Here is a 16,602-nt window from a genome sequence, read left to right on the forward strand (position 1 = left end):
TCCCAGAGTGCTCCTCTCTACTGGGTCTTTGACTTTGGCCATGACTCCCTGCCCTCTGAAGCACCAACCATCCAATTCTTCTTTAAGCCATCCCTACCCAGTTCTCTCATGGTCTCTGCAACTTCTTCTCTCATTCAGCATGGAGTTTGATTTCTAGGCTTCAGGTCCATTTATGCCATGTTTAGGTTGATGTGGTCATCTTTCGCTTGTGCATATGTCTGAAGGCAATCCTGGAGATCCTATACACTTCTACCATCTCCCTGTACTACAAATGCACTGCAGACTCTTACATAGCCATAAGCAAAAAGGGTTTCTTGCCACTTGCCACTTGTGGCAGAAAGGTGGAGAGCATTGGGCTATGGCACACCTGCCAGTCACATCAAGACAATTAACATTAATGATTTCACTCATTCATGGAAGTAAAGAAACATGTGAAAAATCAAGAAAAATGGGACAGATAATGAGACTCTAACCGGGCACCCTAAATTTGGTGTTTGATCCAAGGCCAGTTAGAGAGAATCCGTGTTTCTAAAAGAGGATTATATGGGACATTCAATGCAGGAAACATGGTCGAAAGGGATGTAACGTGAGTTTCCAATGCGTTCTGAAGGTGTATTGTGATACAAAAAAGAGCAACTTCATATCTCTTAAAATATCATTCTAAGCGTCATGTGAAACACACACACACACACACACACACACTCACATTTAAAAGAGTCCCACAGAAGTTAGGGAGGAAGTGAGGAATAGCACTCATGGAAGCAAACCTCAGAGAAAATACCACAAAGGAAAAAAGCAAAGAGAATCAATGTTAGAAACTGACCAAACTGGAAAAATTACTTCCTTCCCTGTCAATAATTAATTAAAGCATTCAGGAATAAACTCTCCTAAACCACCTAACCTAAAAGACCCCTACACACAAGTATGCCAGCAAATACAATGCCTGAGAGAAAAGGATAAATTCCAAGACACATATCCACTACCAAGACTAGGTCATGAAACATACCAATCTGACGTAGCACGTAATGATGAAAGTGTCTGAAGCAGTCCTCAACTTCGAGCACACAAAAAGCCAGGTTAAAATCAAGTTCCCTGCCCACCTAGTAGACATTTAATGAAGACCATGTCGGGTCTTCTCATCTATTCCCAAAATGTAGGACGAGGGAAGACTCTAATTTACAAAGTCCAAACCCAAATTCAGATAAGGATTTTATAGAAAACAAATTGCATACCATTTTATTAAGTAAGATAATAAAATTATAATTCATTTCTTTCCCATTCTTCCTTCATCTACATAAAAAAACGGACTGTTTTTCTTTCTTTTAAATATTTTTCTTATGTTCCAGTATCAAACCTTTCCTCCATCATAAGTTTTTACATATTGTTAACTGATTCTTTAGTTGCATATACCACCGAGTGCTCAACATCATATATGCCACACCTCCTCCATACCCATTAACCAGTTCCCTCATCAATGAATGTCTCATCCTTCTGTAACCCTCAGCGTGGTTCCCAGAGTCCTGAGTCTATCCTTGTTTGTCTCCCTTTCTGACATCTTCTCCTTCTGTTTTTCCTTGCTTCTACTAATGTCCATGGTATTCCTCATGTGCCACATATGAGTGAAGCCATATAGTATTTCCCTTGGTCTGCTTGCCTTTTTAAATTTGGAATCATCAAGTCCTGTGTCACTCATGTCAAGGCGAGTATCGGGATTCATCCACCCTGATGGACTGGATGGACCACATCATTTTTATCCAGTAGCCCTTGGAAGTGCATCTATGCTCCTTCCACAGTTCTGATAGATTGTGCATGGCAGGCTATCAATGTAGGCCATTCCTTTTCCTCTGAATAAAGAGAGTTGCCATCAGGCTCTACTTACCACAGCATGTAGTGTTAACTAATGATGAGAAGGAGTGCTGTCCAGGGCTCTTTCTTCAGAGGGAACTATCATGCAGAATATCATTCCACTTGAAGCCTTTGCAAAGTTAAATTCAGGTAGACAGAGCCCTCATCCCTTAGGACTGGTGTTTCAGAACACTAGGAGATGAGGACACGGACAGCACAATGCATCCATGTCCTAGCACTTTTCCTTGAAATGAGACTTTCCTTCTCTTATTCCTTATTTTATTTTCCAAGCTGACAAAGCACCAAATGTAGATCATACACCCTAAAACCTCTCAGGAAAAGAAGCTAAGAAAGGACGCTCTTTCTTATGTTGTCAAAAGTTCCAGAGAGCGAATGATACCCAAGAGGTCTCCCTGTTGATTGAGACCATTAAAAATTACAGTGGAAATAGGAACACCATGCTCCTTCTGGAGAAATGTTGGCCTCAAGGATGGTATACCAAACCTCATTTTATTTTCTCTTTGTATAGAATGGGGACATTGTTAAGATTAACATGAACAGCTGAGTTCATGATCAAGCTAACAGGGCTCTTTTTCCGTCCTTCCAAGGGCTTCCTACCTAAAGCCATAGGACTCATAAGTCCTGAGAGAGAGATTGCTGCTTCAGTGAAGACAGATTTTGGGATGTCACAAATCTCTGAGGTCCTAGCAACTACTTCTGCCCAAATCATGCTAAATCACTACACCTGGCTGGAGTAGTCTTGGGTCTGCCAGGTGGTACCAAAGCCCTCCCTCACCGCTGGAGCCACCTGGGTATTTCACCAAGACAGTTTTAGAAGCGAGTTGGGGTCACCCTCTCCATGGCCGAATTTGTAGTATTTGGCCATGAATATCACCAACAGCCCTCTGGACACCTGAGAAGGGCAAGAATCCACAATTCTATCTTACCCATGAAAGGTCAAGAAACAGTCAGGACAATAAAGGCCCATGCAAGGAAATCCACGCCAGCACATGTGAATGGTCATCCCACCCAATAAGGACTCTTCTGACCAGGAAAAGGGCCACCCGAGGAAATCACACAGTGAACACCCACAACCATGCCAAAGACATGTCTGGAGTCTTTAACAGTGAGGACACGAGTTCCACTAGCATCTCCAGAAACTGTTCCAAGATAGCCTCCCCATCTTCCAAGCTGACCAAGCAACAAATGCAGACCCTACACCCTAGAACCTTAGGCCCAGGATGGACTCATCAGTTTGGAGCCCACAGGAGCAAGCACAGAGCATGATGGAAGAGACCCACTGCACACATGAAGCCACTGGAAGGCTTTCATGCTAGTTTAAGGAAGACAGCTTGTATCTACAAAAGGACGCATTGAGGAGGATTCAACGGCCTAAGATCCCTGAGCATTCTCCCAGGGTGGTGCATCTTCCCTCTGTGGACCTGAAGGAGATATTGCAGCACAAGTCTGCCTTAACACTCACATTTCCATTCCCCAAAGGTTTTCAGGGGATAAACAATCAGTGACTGTTGCAGAAGATGGGCATGTTCTAATGGAGACAGGTAGGGACAAAATATATGAGAACAACAGGCCATTGCAATGGGACAGTCATCGGATGCTCCATGTTGGTGGGGAGATGCAGGAAGATGAAGAGGAGAAAAATCAAGGGAGCTCAGAGCCAAGATCTGGCACATTATGACGGTGGGTGGTGCTCTGGACCTGGCTGCATTCCATAGGGACAAAAGTGCAAATTCAATAAACCATCCTCTGGCCCCAGTCAATCCTTATAAACTGTTTCTTGTTGTTGTTGTTGTTGTTGTTTTTCAACAATGTGCATTCATATATTTGACAGAGAGAGAGACAGAGATATCATAATCAGGGAGGGACCTGGAGTGGGAGAAGCAGACTTGTCTTTGAACGGAGAACCTGAGGTGGGAGAAGATCCAATGAGCCTGGGATCAGGAGCTGAGCTGAAGGCCGCCTCTGAACTGATGGAGACACCCTGGGACACAATCATTTTCTTCTTAATATGTCCTTGTTCTAGGCAAGAACACCTGCTCTGATACATTGTTCAGACATACAAGGGATAGGGATTTTGACTGGGGCTGGTGTGGCTTGCTCTAAACAATGTGCTTCTAGAGCTGGCATAGCTGGTCGCCTTGAAGTCAGGGACTTGTCTTTAGAAACACTCTTCTCCCAAGCATATTTCGGTGAAGCGAATTCCTTCATTGCCAGCTTTTGCAGTGTGAATGACACAATGTCTTGTGTTTCTCTGCCTCTGTGGATGGTGGTGGGAGTCCTCTGTGCTTCGGAATCTGGATCTCTGTTTCTGTCCCAAAAGGGGGGATGTTTTCAGCTCTGATTTCTCTAAGAAATGTTGGTTCCTCTTTTTTTCTCTCCCTTCTAGGTCCATTGTCATATTCCATCATACTTCCTTCTCTACTTTTCTTTACTTCACTTGTTACCTTCCAGGTAACACATTGGATCCTCTCAGTCGCCCAGCTTCCTGGACGTTGCATCCAGTCTGCAAACAAATCTTTTATTCAGGGTCTCTTCATTTTATTTTTTGTTATCACCTTTACCTCTGTGGTCTGAGACTACTTGATTCATTCTATGTTTTTCTGATGCAGAATGAGTGTCCAGGCTGCTGTTTAAATGACATGTATAGATTTCACTTCAATTGCTTGGCCATGATCATTTCTTGTCTTTTTCCTCAGCTTCAATAGATTCTTCCATTGTGGCCTTAGTTCTAGGTCTCTGTCTTCTTCTCTGTATTCAAAAAATGCATTCTTTTTCTACCCTGAGGGTAATTTCCTTAGGAAAAAGAGCTAATGGAGTGCCCAAGGGATGGCCCTTGGGGGAAGTCTCAGGTGTGTGTGTGGCATGCCCTCTGGGCTTCTGTTGTGGCTCTCCACTCTCCTCAGGGTCAGTCTTCTGCAGAGGTTACCTTGCCACCATTCGGAGTGTTTGGTCTCTGGACCAAATATTGAGAGGTTTAGCTTGGTGGGCTCTTGTGTGCCTGTAAAAGGAGACTTTCAACCCACTCAACAGAACAAAGGCCTGCTGAATGCTGTGTTCAGAAGAGATGATGTGGGCAAGGCTTTCTTCTAGTCCCCTATGGGAGGGTCTGTTCTACTGGGACTAAGACACGTAGCCTGAGAATGCAATCCCAACAGTTTTCCAGGGTAGGGCGATCGTGCAGAATATGCAGCTAATGTTCTCACTGTGTTGTCATGGCCACTAGCTCAGTCTTTATGCTGGGGTGGGAGAGCCCCAACTTTCTTTTGCCCTCATCGAAGCATCTCCATGAACAGTGCTTATCATGGATGCACAGCAAGAAACAATAATCATACCACTGTGTCAAGAGGTATTGTCTCTGATCATGGTTTCCTGGCTGTCTGCACCCAGTTGCTTGCTGGTGTCCTCTCCAGGAGAAACACAGTGTTCTCTGGAGTCTATGTCTGCCAACCCTGCTGATCTGAAATCCCTGGGGCCTCAAGACCCTGTCGTTGCAAGAACTCGTGCCATTCAGACCCTCTCATTTTCTCCGCAAACAGCTATGGCTGAGAATTCAACCTGTGGATTCCCAGTGTGTTCCTCTCTCCTAGGCCTTTGTCTGTGGCCATGGCAGCGTGCCCTCTGAAGAACCAACCGTCCACTTCTCCCCTAAGCCATGTGTACACTCTTATCCCATGGTCCCTGCGAATTCTTTCTCTTTCACTGTGGAGTGTGATTTCTGGCTTCAGGTCCATTTACGCCATGTTTACAATGATGTGGTCATTTTCTGATTGTGCTTGTATCTGATTACAACCCTGGAGCTTCCAAGACTTCTACCATCTCCCTGTCCTCCAAATGCACTGAAGATTCTTACCCAGTCATAAGAAAGAAGGAATCATGCCACTTGCCACATGTCGCAAAAAAGTGGAGAGCATTGGACTACATCCCATGTGTCAGTCACAGAAAGACAGATAACATACCATTTCACTCACTGATGGTGTAAAGGAACATGTGAAAAAGCAAGAAAAAAGGACAGACAATGAGACTCTAGCCCAGCACACAAAATTTTGTTTTTGTTTCAAGGCAGGTTAGTGAGAATCTGTGTTTCTTAAAGAGGATGAAATGGGACATTCATTGCAGGAAATGTGGCCAAAGAGGATGTAACATGAGTTTCCAATGTTTTTGATGACGAATTGTGATCTTAAAAAGAGCCACATCATATATCTTAAAGTATCATTCTAAGAGTTATGTGAAACACACACACACACACACACACACACACACACACACACACACACACACACACACTTAGGAGTCCCACAGAAGTTAGGGAGCAAGTGAATAATAGAACTCATGGAAGCAAACCTAAGAGAAAATACCATAATGATAAAAGCATAGAGAAACAAAGTCAGAAACCAACCAAACTGGAAAAGTTAACTCCTTAGCTATCAAGAATTAATTAAAGGATTCAGGACTAAACTATCCTAAACAGCCTCACCTAAAAGACCCTACACCCAAGTATGCAAACAAATCCAATACCGGAGGAAAAAGGATAAATTCCAAGGCACATACCCACCACCAAGTCTAGGTCATGAACATACACATCTGATGTCTCCGGTAATGAAAGCATTTGAAGCAGTCCTAAAACACCTCCCAACACCCAAAAAGCCAGGTTCAAATCAATTTCCTGGCCCACACTTCGAGACATTTAATGAAGACTATGTTGGTTCTTCTCATCTATTCCCGAAATGTAGAAAGAGGGAAGACTCTAATTTACAATATCAAGAGACCCAATTCAGATAAGGACCTTATAGGAAACCAATTGCATACCATTTAATTCAGTAAGATAATAAAATTCTAATTCATTTCTTTCCTCTTTCTTTTTTCATCTACATGTGAAATGGCCTGTTTTTCTTTCTTTTTAATATGTTTTCTATGTTCGGGAACCCAGACTTTCATCCGTCATATGTTTGTGAGATAGTTTCCCTGATTCTTTAGTTGCATGTACCACCGATAGCTCATCACCATCATATATGCCACACCTCCTCCATACCCATTAACCAGTTCCCTCATTCCTGGCATGTCTCATCCTTCTGTAAAGCTCAGCTTGGTTACCAGAGTCCTGAGTGTCTCCTGGTTTGTCTCCCTTTCAGAATTCCCCTTCCCTTCTACTTGTTTCTACTAATGTCCAAGGTATTCCTCATGGGCCACATATGAGTGAATCCATATGATATTTCCCTTGGCCTGCTTTCCTTTTTTCATTTGGAATCACCCAGTCATGTGCCATTCCTGTCGAGGCAAGTATTGGGGCTTCATCCTCCCGGATGTTGGAGGTATACTCTGTTGCCTGGTGGACCACACCTTCTTTATCCACTATCCTTTGAAGGGGATCTCGGCTCCTTCCACAGTTCTCCTAGAGTGGGCATAGCAGGCCATCGATGTAGGCTATTCATTTTCCTCTGAATAAAGAGAGTTGCTCAACATGGCTCTCCCCATGTCCACAGAATGTACCATTAACTAACGTTGACAAGGTTTGCTCTCCAGGGCTCTTCCTTCAGGGGTAGCTATAATGCAGAATGTTACTCTCCTTGAAACATTTGCAAAGGTGTTTAAGGTAAAGTCATGTAGACAGGGCCCTCATCCCTTAGGACTGGTGTTTCAGAACACTAGCAGATGAGGACAAGGACAGCACAATGTATCCCTGCCCTAGCATTTTTCCTGAAAATGTGACTTTCTTTCCCCTATTCCTTCTCTTATATTTCAAGCTGACTAAGCACCAAAGGCAGACCCACACCCTAGAACCCATGGGAAATGAAGCTAAGAAAGGAGGCTCTCACCCATAGGATTTCAAACCTCCCAGAGAGCTAATGATACCCAAGAGACCTCTCTGTTGATTCAGGTCTTTTTAAATTTCAGGAGAAAGAGGAACACCCTGTCCTCTCTGGAGAAATGTTGGCCTCAGGGATGGTATATCTTTGTCATTTCCCTTTCTCTTTGTATAGAAATGGTAGTGGGAAAGAAACAGAAAATACCACCTGAGTTGATTATCAGGCCTACAGGGTTCTTTTTCAGTGCCTCCCAGGGCTTCCTATGTAAAGCCATAGGACTCATAGATCATGATAGAGGAATTGCTGCTTCCATGAAGTAAGCTTCTCTGAAGTCACAAAGCTTTTAGATCTAAGCAACCACTCCTACCCAAACCATGCCTACTCACTCCCTGGCTGGTGTAGTCAGGGGTCAGCCAGGAGGATCCAAAGCCCTCCCAAACCACTGGAGATGACTGGGTATTTCACCAAGATAGTTTGAGAAGTGAGCTGTTGTCAAGTTCTTCAAGGCCGAATTTGTAGTCTTCCGGAGTGACTGTCACCACCTCCCTCTGGACTCCTCAGAAGGGCAAGAATTCAAAATCCCATCTTATGCATGAAAGATCAAGAAAGAGTCAGGACTACAACCAAGCCTCAGGCGAGGAACTCCACATGCCGCACATATGCATGGTCCTCCCACCGACTCAGAACTCTTCTTACCAGGAAAAGGGCAACCCGTGGAAAGCTCACAGTGAACACTCGTGGCCATGCCAAAGATATGTCTGGAGTCTTCAAAAGCGAGGACTCGAGTTCCTCTAAGATCTACAGAAATCATGCTAAGAAGGCCTCACCATCTTCCAAGCTGACCAAGCACCAAAGCAGACCCTACATCCTAAAACCTTTGGCCCAGGACGGACTCATTGGATAGGAGCAAACAGGACAAACATGTAGAATGTTGGAAGAGACCCATTGCCCAAGTGAAGTCATCGGAAAAGCTTTCATGCCAGTTTCAGGAAGACACTTGTATCTACAATAGGACACATTGAAGAGGATTCCATGGCTTAAGATCCCTGTTCATTCATTCCCATAGGATTGTGCATCTTTCTTCTTTGGAACTGAATGGAGATGTTGCAGCACAAGCTGTCTTAACTCTCCCATTTCCATTCCCTGAAGGTTTTTGTAGGATAAACAAACAGTGCCTGTTGCAGAAGATGGGCATGTTCTAATTGAGCCAGGTGAGGATAAAAAATGGGAGAACAATAGGCCATTGCAGCAGGACAGATAGCAGATGCTCCATGTTGTTGGGGAGATGCAGGATGATGAAGAAGAGGAGAACACACAAAGGAGCTCAGAGCCAAGATCTGGCATTTTAGGATGGTGGGAGTTGCTCTGAATCTGGCTGCATTACTTAGTGACATAGATCCAAATTCAAGGAACCATCCACTGGCCCACTCAATCCTTATAAACTCTTTCTTGTTGTGTTGTTGTTGTTTTTCAACGATGTGAATGCATATATTTGAAAGAGAGAGACAGAGAGATCATAATCAGGAGGGAGCTGGAGAGGGAGAAGCAGACTTGCCTCTGAGCATGGAACCTGAGCTGTGGGACTATCCAATGTGCCTGGGATCAGGACCTGAGCTGAAGGCTGCCTCTGAACTGATGGAGACACCTCAGGACAGTATCTTTGTCTTCTTAACACCTCATTGTTCTAGATGAGAACTCCAGCTCTGTCATTGTTCAGAAATGCAGGGCATATGGATTTTGGCTTGGTCTGATGTTGCTTGCTCTATACAACCTGCTTCTTTTTAAAAAATTTTTTTAATATATATATTTTTTACATTTCTTATCAGCATAACAGTATTCATTGTTTTTGCACCACACCTACTTCTCCATGCAGTACGTGCCCTCTCAAATACCCAACACAAGGTGCCCCCAACCACCCATGCCCCACCCCTTCAAAACCTTCAGGTTGTATTTCAGTGTCCATATTCTCTCATGGTTCACTTCCCCTTACAATTTCCCTCAACACCCTTCTCCTCTCCATCTCCCCCATGTAATCCATGCCATTTGTTATCCTCCACAAATAAGTGAAGACATATGATAATTCACTCTCTCTGCTTGACTTATTTCACTCAGCATAATCTCTTCCCGTCCTGTCCATGTTGCTAAAAAAGTTGGTTATTCATCCTTTCTTATGGAGGCATAATACTCCATAGTGTATGCGAACCATATCTTCCTTATCCATTCCTTGTTCAAGGGCATCTTGGTTATTTCCACTGTTTGGCAACCGTGGCCATTGCTGCTATAAACATTGGGGTACAGTGGGGCCTTCTTTTCACTACAACTGTATCTTTATGGTAAATCCCTGCAGTGAAATTGCAGATTCTTAAGGAGGCTCTATTTTTAATTTCTTGAGGAATCTCCACACTATTCTCCAAAGTGGCTTCACCAACTTGAACTTCCACCAAGAGTGTAAGAGCGTTTCCCTTTCTCCACATCCTCTCCAACAAACGTCATTTCCTGTCTTGCTAATTTGGCCATTCTAACTGGTGAAAGATGGTATCTAAATATGGTTTTAATTTGAATCTCCCTGATGGCTAGTGATGATGAACATTTTTTCTTCATGTGTCTGATAGCCATTTATATGTCTTCATGGGAGAAGTGTCTGTTCATATCTTCTGTCCATTTTTTGTTATAATTATCTGTTTTGTGTGTGTTGATTTTGAGGAGTTCTTTATAGATCCTGGATATCAACCTTTTGTCTCTATTGTCATTTGCAAATATCTTCTCCCATTCCATGGGTTGCCTTTCTGTTTTGTTGACTGTTTCCTTTGCTGTGCAGAAGATTTGATCTTGATGAAGTCCCAAAAGTTCATTTTCGCTTTTGTTTCCTTTGCCTTTGGAGACATATCTCAAAAGAAGTTGCTGTGGTTGATATCAAAGAGGTTACTGCCTATGTTCTCCTCTAGGATTCTGATGGATTCCTGTCTCACATTGAGGTCTTTTATCCATTTCGAGTTTATCTTTGTGTATGGTGTAAGAGAATCAATTTTCACTCTTCTACATATAGCTGTCTAGTTTTCCCAGCACCATACAAATATAAAATTTGTAAATATTTTAAATATTTTAAAATATAAAATACAAAAATCCCAGCAAATATACAGTTTTCCACTGTATATTTATTTTTCCTGTTTTGTCAAAGATTATTTGACCATAGATTTGAGGGTCCATATCTGGGCTCTCAACTCTGTTCCACTGTTCTATGTTTCTGTTTTTATGCTAGTACCACGCTGTCCTGGTGATCACAGCACTGTAGAAAAGCTTGAAATTAGGAAGCGTGATGCCGCCAGTTTTATTTTGTTTTTCAACATTTCCTTAGGAATTCGGGGTCTCTTCTGGTTCCATACAAATTTTAGGATTATTTGCTCCAGATCTTTGAAAAAAAATTTTTTTTATTGAAATGGCATTAAAAGTATAGATTGCTCTAGGCAGTATAGACATTTTAACAATGTTTATTATTCTCATCCAAGAGCATGGAATGGTCTTTCATTTTTGTGTCTTTTTCAATTTCTTTCATGAGTGTACTGTAGTTCCTCGAGTACAGATCCTTTACCTCTTTGGTTAGTTTTATTCCCAGGTATCTTATGGTTCTTGGTGCTTTAGTAAATGGAATTGATTCTCTATTATCCCTTTCTGTATTTTAATTGTTAGTGTATAAGAAAGCCACTGATTTCTTTACATTGACTTTGTATTCTGTCACCTTACGGAATTGCTGTATGATTTCTAGTAGTTTGGGGATGGAGTCTTTTGGGTTTTCTATATAAAGATTCATGTCATCTGCGAAGAGAGAGAGTTTGAATTCTTCATTGCCAATTTGGTACATTTTACTTCTCTTTGTTGTCTGAATGCTGTTGCTAGGACTTCTAATACTATGTTGAACAAGAGTGGTGAGAGACGTCATCCTTGTAGTGTTTTTGATCTTAATAGGAAGGCGCAATCTTTTCCCCATTGAGGATGATATTTGCTGTGGGTCTTTCATAGATAGATTTTATGAAGTTCAGAAATGTTCCTCTATCTCTATACTTTGAAGCATTTTAATCAGGAACAGATGGTTCATTTTGACAAATGCAGTTTCTGCATCAATTGAGAGGACCATGTAAACAACGTATTTCTAGAACTGAAATAGCTTGTCGCCATGATGTCAGGGACTTGACTATAGAAACACTCTTCTCCCAAGTGTATTTGGGTGAAGAGAATTCCCTCATCGCTAGCTTTTGCAGGATAAATGACAGTATGTCTGGTGTTGCTAGCTTCTCTGGATGGTAAGGGGAGTCCAGTGTGCCTCAGAATCTGGATCTCTCTTTCTGCCCCCAGAGGGCAGATGTTTTCAACTCTGATTTCCCAAAGAAATGTTCGGCCCTCTTTTTTCTCTCTCTTCTATGTCTCCTACAATAAGCACCCACTGACATTCTGTACAGTCAAGGCTTTCTCTTAGTCCATGGTCATGTTCCATCATTCTTCCTTCTCTCCTTTGCATTGCTTCTTTCTTTTCCAGTACTTGTTTTCTGGGTAACTCATTGGATCCTCTGTTTCTGCCAGTTTCCTGGACATTGCTTCCAGTCTGCTAACAAATCTTTTCATCAGGGACTCTTAATTTTATTTTATTTTATTTTTTTTTCTTAATTTTATTTTTTAAATCACTTTTATCACTGAGGTCCAAGCATCTCTGATTCCTTCTTTGATTTTCTGAGACAGAGTGAGTATCCTGGCTGCTGCTTAAATCCTCCATCGGGCATGTGACATGTATAGGTTTCACTTAGATTGTGTGGCTGTGGTCATTTCTTGTTCTTTGTCCTCGGCATCAATTGATACTTCCATCATTGCATGTGTTCTAGGTTCCTGTCTTCTTCTCTGCATTTAAAAAGCGCATTCTGTTTTCTACCCTGAGGATAATTTCTTTAGGAAGAAAATCTCATGGAGTGGCCTAGGGATGGCCCTTGAGGGAGTCTTGTGTGAGTGCAGTATGCTCTTTTGAGTTGTGTTGTGGCTGTCCACTCTCTTCTGGGCCAGTCCTCTGCAAAGGCTTTTGTTGCCTGCCGTTCAGTGTGTTTGGCATCTGTACTGAATATGGTGAGATTTAGCTTGGTGGGCTCTGGTGTGCCTGTGAAAGGAGACTTTCAACCCTCTCAACAGAACTAATGCCTTCTGAATGCGGTGGTCAAGAGAGATGATGTGGGAAGGGCTTTTTTCTAGTCCCCTTTGGGAGGAAATATTCTCCTGGGACTAAGCAACATGACCTGACAAAGGCAGTCTCTACACATTTCCATGGTTGTTATGTTGTGTTTGCATGATAGGCAATCATTGCATGATAGATAATCATTGCATGATAGGCAATCATAACTAATGTCATCACCGTCCTGTCTGTGGACACTAGCTCAGTTGTTATGCTGGGGCTTTCTTGGGAAAGCCCCAAGATTCTTTGCCCCAATCAAGGCTTCTCAACGAAAACTACCTATCATGAATGGACAGCAAGAAACAATAATCATACCACTACCACTGTGTCAACAGGTATTGTTTCTGATCATGATTTCCAGGCTGTCTGCACCTGGTTGCTTGCTTGTGTCCTCTCCAGGAGAAACACAGTGTTCTTTGAGTCTATGTCTGCCAAGCATGCTGATCTGAAATTCCCGGACCTGAAGTCCCTTTGGTTGCAAGAATACTGGCATTCAGAACCTCTCCTTTTCTCTGCCAAATGCGATGGGTCAGAATTCAATTTGTGGGTTCCCAGTGTGCTCCACTCTCCTGGGTCTTTGTTTTGGCCATGGATCTCTACCCTCTGAGGCACCAACTGTACATTTCTCCCCTAAGCCATGTCTACACCCTTCTCCCATGCTCTCTGCAACTTCTTGTCTCTTTCACTGTGGAGTTTGATTTCTAGGTTTCAGGTACATTTACGCCATGTTTACATTGATGTGGTCATCTTCCAGTTGTGCTTATGGCTGAAAACAAGCATGAGATGCCAGATGCTTCTACCATATCCCTGTCCTCCGAATGCACCGGAGCCTCTTACCCAGCCATAAGCAAGAAGGAATTCTTGCCACTTGCCACATGTGGCAGAAAGGAGGAGAGCATTGGGCTACATCCCATATGTCAGTCACAGAAAGGCAAATAAGATATGATTTGACTCACTCTGGAAGTAAAGAAACATGTGAAAAAGCAAGAAAAAACAACAGACAATGACACTCTAATCGGGCAAACAAAATTTTGTGATTGTTCCAATGCAGGTTTTGAGACTATATATTTTTGAAAGAGTATTAATTGGGATATACATTGCAGGAAATTTGGGCGAAAGGGATATAAAGTGAGTTTTCAGGGCATTTGATTTGAAGTGTAATACAATAAAGAGCAGCTTCATATCTCTTAAAATATCATCCTAAGCATTATGTGAAACACACACACACACACACACTCACACACACACACACACACACACTCACACACTTAAAAGAGTCCCACAGAAGTTCAGCAGCAAATGAGGACTAGCACTCATGGAAGCAAATCTCAGAGAAAATACCATACAAGAGAAAAGCACAGAGAATCCAAGTCAGAAAAAGACCAAACTGGAAAAGTTAACTCCTTACCTATCAATAATTAAGTAAATAATTCAGGACTAAACTCTACTAAACAGCCCAATCTTAAGGACCCCTAAGCATAAGTATGCCAGCAAATCCAATACCTGATTGAAAAGAATAAATTCCGGATAGAGTCAAGATGGCGGGGAAGTAGGAGGAGGCACTGTTTCAATCTGTACCCTAAAGTGAGCTGATTACCTACCAAAGAATTCCGACCACCCATGAAATCAGCCTGAGATCAGAATTATACACGTCTGGATCTCTACAGGAGCAGAAGACTCCAGTGGCAGGTAAAGCAGACTGGGAGCGTCGGACTGATATCAGAAGATAAACAAAAGGGGGAGGGAGCCACCAGAGGTGACTGATTGGAAAGTAATACCCCAACACGAGAGTGCTCTGCATCTGGAGACCAGCATTAACTTGGGGTCTGGTTGAAAGCACTCAAAAAACAAAGAGCAAAGGATTGCGGGGGGTAATAGTGGGAACCTGGGCGGTTAGCGTCAGGGACCTAAGTCCCCGGACCCAGGACAGCCTCCCCTGGCGCTCAGCCAGAGAGAGTGCAGCGGAGAAATCAGGTCTCCGTCCCTGAGCCGCCAGTCCGCCTGAATGACAGCACACCCGAGAACAAGTAGGGTCTGGCTCCCGTGAGGAGCTGGGAGCCTGGCCACACGGCAAACCTGAAATGCACGCATCCCACACCCTCCCTTCGGATTCGTGCTCATAGGTGCTAGCCTGGAGCTCTGGCATCCAGAAAAACCAGACATTCCCAGCCCAGGACAGCGGGAAAATCCCAGTGTGCGATCTCTGCTCCGAACCTCTCTGGCGGTCTGGAGCTGCCTAGACAGCCACCGCTGCCCTGGTTTTGGGTACAACGAGGAGCTCCTGCATCCCCAGGGACAGTGACTCAGAACCGACTCTGACAGCAGCTTTTCCAAAACATTCTGAGGCTTCTCTCTGAGAGGGAGGTCGGGGTGCAGTTTGCTCTCCTCTAAACCTCCCAAAACCATCAAAAGCTGTCAAGGCGAGAGAAAGCAGATGAAAGAACATAAAAAACCCCGGAGAACAAAAGGCTGAAAAAAACAGTTTCCTCAGAGCTCACCCCCTTGAGGGGAGTGGGAGGACCTAACTCAGGGAACATCATTGTCTGAAAACCCACGTGGCAGGCCCCTCCCCCAGAAAACCAACCAGGATGGAAGAAAAAAAAAAAAAAAAGACTACAAGAGAACAACCACCACTACTTCATAAATACAACTTTTATTTTTAACTCTTTACCAATATTCTGGTTCTTTTTTTTTTATACATACAGATAATTTTTTAACCTATTTACCACCGCACTGAGATGTCCAGTACATCAAATTCTTTAATAACCTTCTAACCTGAACTTTTTGATACATACACCCGTGTTTTTCTTTTGCTTTTCTATTTTTTTAATTCTTTTTTAAATTTAACTTAGTTTAGTCTAGTTTATTCTTTTTTAATTTTTATTTTCTACTATACATATAGAGTTAAACTTCAAGGTAATCCCCTTTCCCCAATCAATGCTACCCCTATAGGCAAACCAGTTTCTAATCCTCCTGTAACTTAGGAAAGTTGAGTCCCTTAACAAAAACATCAAGATACCTTCAGGAAGAATCAAAATAACCTTCCTCACCCACATTGAGAACTTATAACCACTCTCCCAATTTTTCCTTCTGTCAGTGTTTCTGTGAATTTGTGTTTGTCCTGATAATATATAAATCTTATACTTGGGGTTCTTTCTGATGAGGTTCTTCCCTTTTTTTGCTTATATATATATATTTTTTCTCTTGTCATATACTTTTATCAGTCTTTTTGTTTGTCTGTTTTTGTTTGTATACTTCATAAATCTTACCTTGTGGCCCATTTGGGCTGAGCCTTCTCTTTTATCTTCCCTTTTTTTCCTATCTCTCTCTCTCTCTTTTTTTTCCTTTTTTTCTTTCTCCCCCCCCCTTTTTTTTCTTTCTTCTTCTCTCTTTTTTTTCTTTTCTTTTTTCTCTCATTTGGGTGGGGAAGTCTGATTGCACAGAAGCGTTCCAGGGTGCACCTTGACTGCACCACAATCGATAAGTCCAGCTGCATCTGTTCAGTCATCTCTTTCCAAAATGACTAGGAGGAGGAATACCCAACAGAAGAAAAATACGGAGGATGGGCCTTCTGCAACAGAGCTAATGGCTATCGACATAGACAATATGTCAGAAAAGGAATTCAGACTAACAATTATCCAGGCAATAGCTAGGTTGGAGAAAGCCATGGATGACCAAACAGAATTGATTAGGGCAGAACTGAAAGCCACCAGGGATGATGTT

This window comes from Meles meles, chromosome Y (genome assembly GCF_922984935.1).
Source record: "Meles meles chromosome Y, mMelMel3.1 paternal haplotype, whole genome shotgun sequence".
NCBI lineage: Eukaryota > Metazoa > Chordata > Mammalia > Carnivora > Mustelidae > Meles > Meles meles.